The sequence below is a fragment of the Diprion similis genome, chromosome 9 (genome assembly GCF_021155765.1).
Source record: "Diprion similis isolate iyDipSimi1 chromosome 9, iyDipSimi1.1, whole genome shotgun sequence".
NCBI lineage: Eukaryota > Metazoa > Arthropoda > Insecta > Hymenoptera > Diprionidae > Diprion > Diprion similis.
Genome location: NC_060113.1, coordinates 5115094 through 5122839, shown reverse-complemented (window position 1 = coordinate 5122839; position 7746 = coordinate 5115094).

The following is a 7746-nucleotide window of genomic DNA, read 5'->3' as shown; positions in this document are numbered from 1 at the left end:
CCTCGGAGTCGAAAATCCGATCCCTCAGCGCCTGCATAGAGCCAGGTTTTCCGGGGCCCCTCAGTGCGACCTGTGAACGTAGTACGATTACCAGTAGAACGTGGAATTGGCAACCATCACCACGCGGCTGCTTATCCTTGGTCAAAGAACACCGTAACAGGATGTCCTTAGCACGAATACGAATTCGTGTGATTAGAATTGTGTTATGTCTTACTGATGCTTCCTCTCGATACACCTGCGTGATGGTCTTTATTTTCCAAGGTATGACGTGAGAATAACTCAGTGATTCGTGATTGTTTTTTTTTTTTTTTTTTTTTTTTTTTTTTTCTTATCGTGCAGAGACGTAACGTGGATAGAAGAATCGATAAAGTGAGATCCGATCGATGATAACCTGGGTGGATGTTATTACCTGAATGACAAATTGTTTCTGGTTCAGCGGTTCCTCTTCGATAAGAATGACAATTGAATATATATATAAACAGTTGAAACCAACGATTGAGAACTTGGAACGGTGCACTGAGTCACAGACACCAACGACACTCGGTAACTCGTCAATATCCGTTTCCGGGATAAGAGGCACTAAAATCGTTGGATAAGATCCACCGCGGAGTTGAGAGAAGCCATTTTGGTATCAAGGAACGCGTTTTCGTTGCTCCGTAGAGTTTTACTCTGGCCGTTTCGTCTTCGGGACGGAGTCGAGGACTGGCTGCTCGAGACGCGCGGCACCATTGCGAACTGGCCTCGAGCGAAAAATTCATAAGGCCCCCCCTTCGCTCGCTCAGCTCGACTCTACTCTCGGATTACCCCCGCCATGATGGTCTCGGGGCCTCAGGCACACCTACTAGTCTCAGACGTTGGCGGTCCGTTAAGCGGACTGCGCGCAGGAACCTCAGCCTATGCGCTCCGGCTCGCCGAAACTCCTCTGCGCATGCGCGCGAGAGAGTTTGGCGCTGCGATCGCGCTCCTCGCGAAGGGCCTCGCGGTTCGTGCGGCCCTGAGGGCCGCCGCTTCATGCGCTGCCAAACTTCTTGGCTTAGCCTGCGGGTCCCAAGCTTCTGTGTATCAAGGGACGAGGACCGTCGAGCGTATGCTTCACCTTCTCCTCGTGTGTAAAGTGAAGACTCGATCTTGTGAACGAGACCGAAGGAGGAGGAGGGAGAGGGGAGGGGGGGGGGGCACATTCCAAAGCTAGAGAAAGCCTCTTACGAGGTTCTCCGGCCTACCGTTCGTATATAATGCGACGAGGAACCTGTAGAAAACCGTATGGTATCACCGTACTCATGGTGGTATGCTGTTTCCGAGCATATATACAGGGTGGTCTGGAAATTTTTCAGAAGATGAATTACTGAAGTGGGGGGGGTTTTCCCGATGTTTTCAGACGACAACGAGGCGTTTGTTGGGTGGAATTTTGTTGGTTTGTAAATTTATTTTGTACAAGAACAAAAGTGAAAATTCATTTATTGATAGACAATAGAGAAAAAAAAGAAAAAAGAAAAATTTGACAATCGACTACGTAGAACTGAAGCGTAATTGAGAAATATTTACACCCAGTATTTTATGTTGGTTTAAAAAATGCACTTATTTATTCTTTCAAAGTTAAAAAATTTTCAATAATCTTTAACAATCGCCGTTAATAATGTGAGCAATGAAAATTTAATGGAATAACTTTTCACAGTTTAATCAAAAGTAGAAAAAGTAAAAAGAGAAAATAATTACAGTTTTGAGTTTTCGTAGAATTTACATTTTTCTAATCGACAATCGGACTACGCAGCATTAAAGAATTCTTCCGGTGCTGAGCGGATGCATTTCATGCATTTCGTTCTCGAGTTACAGTAATTCCGAAGCCAAAAAAGTGCTTGAAACGCGTTTGCAATTCAAGCGCGAATGTGCAGCGACGCGACGAAATCGATTACACTACGTCATGCAAATGAACGAAGACATCGATCGTCACGTAAAAGAAAATAAGATTCCGTTCAACAATTGAGCCAAATTTACGCCGGATTTTTATAGGAAATACGAAGGGTAGCGGAGCTTGCATTTCCGCAATTTTTTTGTTCTGCTACGTCGTTGATTTTTGCGAGCAATCGTGCTTTACTCATCGCCGTATCTCATACCTACAAGGTAGAATTTGTGTGTATAATTTCTCGGCTTTTAAAACAGTCTCAATTTCACCTCAATCATTAGCTACCTTGTAATTTGAAGACTTATTATGCTGCCAGATCTATATAATTACTATTCCGCATTACAGGCGTCGCTGCCTCGAAGCCTCGTCGTTAATTTCGACACCGTTGATCGAGGATGGATCGTTGGGTGTACAATTTCGCGTGTCAATTTAACGTCAGGAAACCGGCTCCTTGTGCCCAACGGTTAAACTCCTATGGCTTTGCGGTGACCCGATGGGCAGAATAATCAATTAAAACTTAAAAAAAAAGAAGAAGAAAAAAAAAATTGATTCCGCCTCTAACAAATTCGTACCTTTGACATCTTGCACGGATTGTTACGGTTAAAAAATTGCGAAAGATACAGGAAACTTGGGGATCGGGTTTTGCGCAATTGGCCTCGTTCGCACCGTCCTCAACGCATGTGATTTTAAGTCAGAGGTATGTAATGCGATACCGCATAACGCGAGCATCAGCTGCGAATAACCGCGGTGAGAATTAACAATGAAATTGTTATGAAAATGGGCATACATAACGACGCGTAAGGTTAAGATAGAAATCTATATTACATATATTCGTAGGTATATGAAACGAGAGTTGACGAGTTTTGCGTCGCGGCATATTTTATGGAGGCAAGTAATTTTTTTCATCCCACTTCGGTGTTACTCCTGTACGATTACGCAAATCCTTAGGCAGACGAGTATTTCGGTGGATAGCGCAGGACACGTGGTATGGTGTGCCCACTGCTTGTTCAGAATTAGGTATTTCGCAAAAATGATTAAAAACCCACGAGACTTTCATCTCGCTTTCAAACATTCGTTTTAGTCAGGTAATAGCGTATTATACACTCATAATTAAAATTGGAATTGCTGCCTCGACGTTTTCCCGGGTTTCGTTCATTCGTGATTTCTTCCCTTTATTGTTACCTAATATTTTGACATTTTTTTCTCACACACGGAACGCGGGGAATATTAAAGTGTAATAAAATTTGAGCTACGATAGTTGCGAAATCGATTAGGCGGAATCGCAATTAATAAGTCTCGAGAGAGATTCGTTGATTACATTAATGATCGTCAGCCTTCGACTCGTTTCAATTTTTAGACAACAGTAAACGAATAAAGACTGATGAACCGGTCGAATGGAGTCATTTTTGTGTACGCTAATCCAATGCAAAAATAATAATGTCGATACCAATCAATCTGCGAAAATGTTCCGAATCTTTCGCCACGGATTGAACTGGATCAGAAAAGAAAGAAAGAAACGAAAATCAAACGACAGAATTAAATGGATACAGAATTGTGTATCAGAGAATGGAAATGTAAATTCATTAAATTCGTTGATACGTTTTAAAAACAATACGAACGATTAAGTCGGATTGATTTTCGGTCCATGCAATTCATTTTCTTGAGAAATTCGTATACTGGCAGACATCAAAACGAGACTGATTCGATACGTTTCAATCTTCTTCGGTCACTGAGATGGGAGAAATTATATATATACGGCTGTGAATAAATTAAAAAACTAATTAATTATACCACTTTTAATTCGCAATAATTTACCGGTATTTTATTCGAAAGTAGTGAAAAACGATTCTTCGATCTACCGCGCCAGCCAACTTTCCTGACAAAGACAGAGAAAAATAAATTTAAAACCAGTCTCGTGATCTGTTCAAATCAGTCAATATTAGAGAAATTTCATCGTCTTGGTTTGAAGGAGAATCAAGAACCGAATACAAATTTCTGTTCAATCAATTCCTCGTAGAAATATTCATAGTCTTTAGACGTCGAAAGTTGCATAGATATTTTTTGAACCCACTTCTCAATTCTTGTAAATCTCATTCAATCGAAAACAGGTTCATTATTTTCATACGACAACGTAGAATATTTTCTGACCCAAAATTAATGAGAATTTTTCCAAATTTCAAAAAATTGGCATTCGCAATCGACTTGAAATATTTATAAAAAATAAACGGTTCAATAAAAACATTTGATAGAAATTCAGGTCGCGTTTTGTACCGAGTAGAATATATAAAAAAAAAAAAAAAATTGCAAATAATTTTGAGATAGTCGGGGTTGAAATTTGATTACGGTGGATAATCTTCTCCTCAAACTATCGCACCGAGGAAGTCAGGTAGCAAGAAATAAGAATCAAACCAACAAGCCTAGAAAGGTTGTTTAGTAAAATCCGATACACCGTCTCGCGAGGAAAAGCTGACAAGAAAATCCTGATAAGCTGCGGTGTTCGCTATTTTACGACGTTCAATATTGGCAGATTGATCCCCGGAATAATTGGGCTTTACCTTACGCTACGAGGCTCGATTTCTCGATTACGACTTTCCTCGATTCCTCGAGTCCTTCGAGACTCTCCTCGGTCTTGTAAGGCACGACGTGCAGCTGCACCCACGCTGCATTGGCTCATCAGAATGCAAAGTCTCATGCGACTAATCATCGGGCGTGTTCTGCTCGCCGCCTCCGTTGTCCAAACAAAGAATCAGAAGCTCTGGTGCCTGTACCAGCACTTTGCCACCTTTACTTTTGTCCGGTTCGCCTGGCTCTTCGTCGACTCCAATTGGCCAGACGACTTTGTCTTAGGCGTCGTTAGTCACACACGGAAACGCCATTGACATTCGACTCGCATCCGGATGTGCCGTAAAAACTTCGATGCGTTTTAACCACTCATTCTTTGTCTATTGTATTCTACACGCAACGTGCGGAAACCTTCCACCCCCGTTTATTGGAGAACGGAGGAAAATCGTGAGCGGGATAAAAAAAGGAACGAATATAATTATTCCTGGAGACGTTTTGAGCTCAATCCTTTGCTTGTTGACGGGTTAGTCAACTTTTATCACAAGATAGTATTCCGTGGGTTTTTGGCTCGCTGATCTGAAAACTGATTTCAGAAATTCAATGTCGTGGATCCGATATGCCGGATGAAAATTTCAAATCACGTTGAATATGGTCACAATTCACTCTATGCAAGAGCTTTTGGGATAGGTAAATGGATTCGCTGTACTGAATTTTCGAAACCTTATTTCAGATTCTTATAATTTATGCAAAACATTTATGTGTGAATTATTCCTTCAATTTTCACGATTTTGTTTTTTCAATCAATTTCTTCAGTTTTTAACAATAATAAAACTGCCACGAATAGTCAATATTTGAGCTCGAGTTATTCCGATTTGCTGAAATTCACATCCGTCGCATAAAAAGTACAAACGTAACTTTTTCCAATAGTGTCAAGTGTTTCATTGGCGCAAGTAAAATTTCTGGAGATCTCTTAAAAAATTTGTCATCTTTTCTCTCCCGTCAAACATTTGATCGAGTGCAGCAATTCATTCTTCCTGTAAATTATAATTATCAAAGATTTAACACAAGAGTCAAAAATGAAAATAAAGAGGAATAATTTCCATCCGCAGTTTCTTTACAATACGTACCTAATTGCGAAATTGAACGGATATCGTTGAGCCCACAAAACAATGGGTTATTATATTGTTCTGTCAACGGCATAAAATAATGAGATCTATCAAACTTCACTTCCCACGGGTGAAAAACCGCAAGGCAGATGGACGTCATCGATTGTTACACCTCCAGTCTTCGTTTCGTTTCGTTATTCCATTGCAGTTGGCAATCGGCGTGAAAAGGAGCAACAACGATTCGTTCTTTGCCGGAGTGAAAGCTCACCTGCATCCACGCCGTTCTTTAATCTGCCTTCTAATACCGTAACTACTACCTGTCGCCACTTCCTCATTTCCGCTGTCCTTGTACCGAAGAGGCTGCCGCAATGTTTCACTTTTTATTGCGACCCAGGGCCGCTCCGTAATTATACGCAGGAAAAATAATTCTCCCGTTTCGTGCCTCGACGATATATGAAACAGTCCAGCTCATTTCCACCTGCGTGCACTCCTTGACCTCTCGGATTTGGCATGGAATTTTTTTACATGATTGTAACTCTCACTTTGAAAAGTACTAGTTTTTTTTTTTTTTTTGTTTTTTTTTGTTCTAATATTTTTTCGACACGGTTCGAATTTTTCTACAATTTTTCAAAACCATATTATTCGTCGACATGATTTAAAAATCTGAAAAATCATCCGTCAGGTATAAAAATTTTTAAGTTTAGAGACGAAAAGGGGAGGATTTTTTCTTCTCACTGTTTTCAAGCTTTTTCTAGTCAAAAAAATTTTCAAAAAAAATTCAAACCGGAAATCATTTTACTCTATATCATTGCTCAAACATTTTCATACGTCATACTGGATTTTTTAAATTTTTTTCAGATTTTCCGAACCATTTTACGATTTACAATTTTTTGTTTATCAGCAAAATGAAGAGGAAAAAAAAATATCTGAAAGAAAGTCTTAACAATCTGGTATGAAACGTGAAAATTTTCCAGCAGCCATCCATAGTAAAACGTCTCCCGCTTTCAATTTTTAAAATATTTTTTTTTTTTTTGGAAAAGCCTTGAAAAGAGTGAGAAGGAAAAATCTTCCCCCTTCGTCTCTAGGCTTAAAAATTTTTATATCCGATACATGATTTTTCAGAATTTTTCGAGATACTTGAATTGTGTCGATCAATAAGATACGGTTTTGAAAAATTGTAGAAAATTCGAACCGTGTCGAATAAAATCTTGAAAAAAAAAAAAAAAAAAAAATTAGTACTTTTCATGATCAAAATTACTTTACTTTGCCACGTAAAAAAGCATTTTCTGCTAATCTGCGATGAAAATCCGAATTCAAATTCTTACACAAACTTTATACAAACGAAAAAATTGTACAGAATTTATTAAAAAAATTTCTTCTCGTCGAATCTCGAGTTCAGATTTGTAATCAGCGACCCCAACAGCCCCTGTGTTGAAAATTCCGTGTGAATCGCATGTGATAAAAAATGTATGCGTGAAAGGGTTAAAACGTAGGACAAGAACAGTTTTACTAAGAAAAAAAAAATGTGCAACACCGTAAATCTGACAAATGGAATTTGTTGAACAGTATCTTAAATCGCGAGCGTTTAATCACCGATAAAACTTCTCGCCTTGTATTAATTTATAATTTCGCAACAGCTTACGTGCAAGTTTGACCCAAAAATAATTCTAAACGAAACGCGAGAAGTGCGTGATCATGGAGACTTTAATAACGAGACAAATGGCCTCAATATGTGACATAATAAATTCAGCAATCGTTCGGTTGCGTGCTGAAGCTTCTAATGATCAGACTACGCGCGAGTTATGTGATCTCGACGATTGATCAATTCCCTTTTATTTTACATCTCTCTTTAGTTTACTCTATTTTCCTTCCCTCGTTTTTTTTTCTCTCTCCCTCTCCCTTCTTTCTGCGTCTTGTGCACAGTTGGAATCTGTTCCACGGCCTTGCGATGAAAATGTATCTGGGTAAAGGTGCGGACGTACCGTACAGCTGTACTACACATCTGTAATATGATTTGAGCTTGGAATAAATAATAATAAATTGTACTTTATTATACAAATCGTAAAGGCAATATATACACAGGATATAATTATTCGCTATAACATCTTAAAGGTAGAAAATATAATGTACACAAGGTTCGAGGGTGGGGAGGGGGTGGGGACACAAACAGAAAAT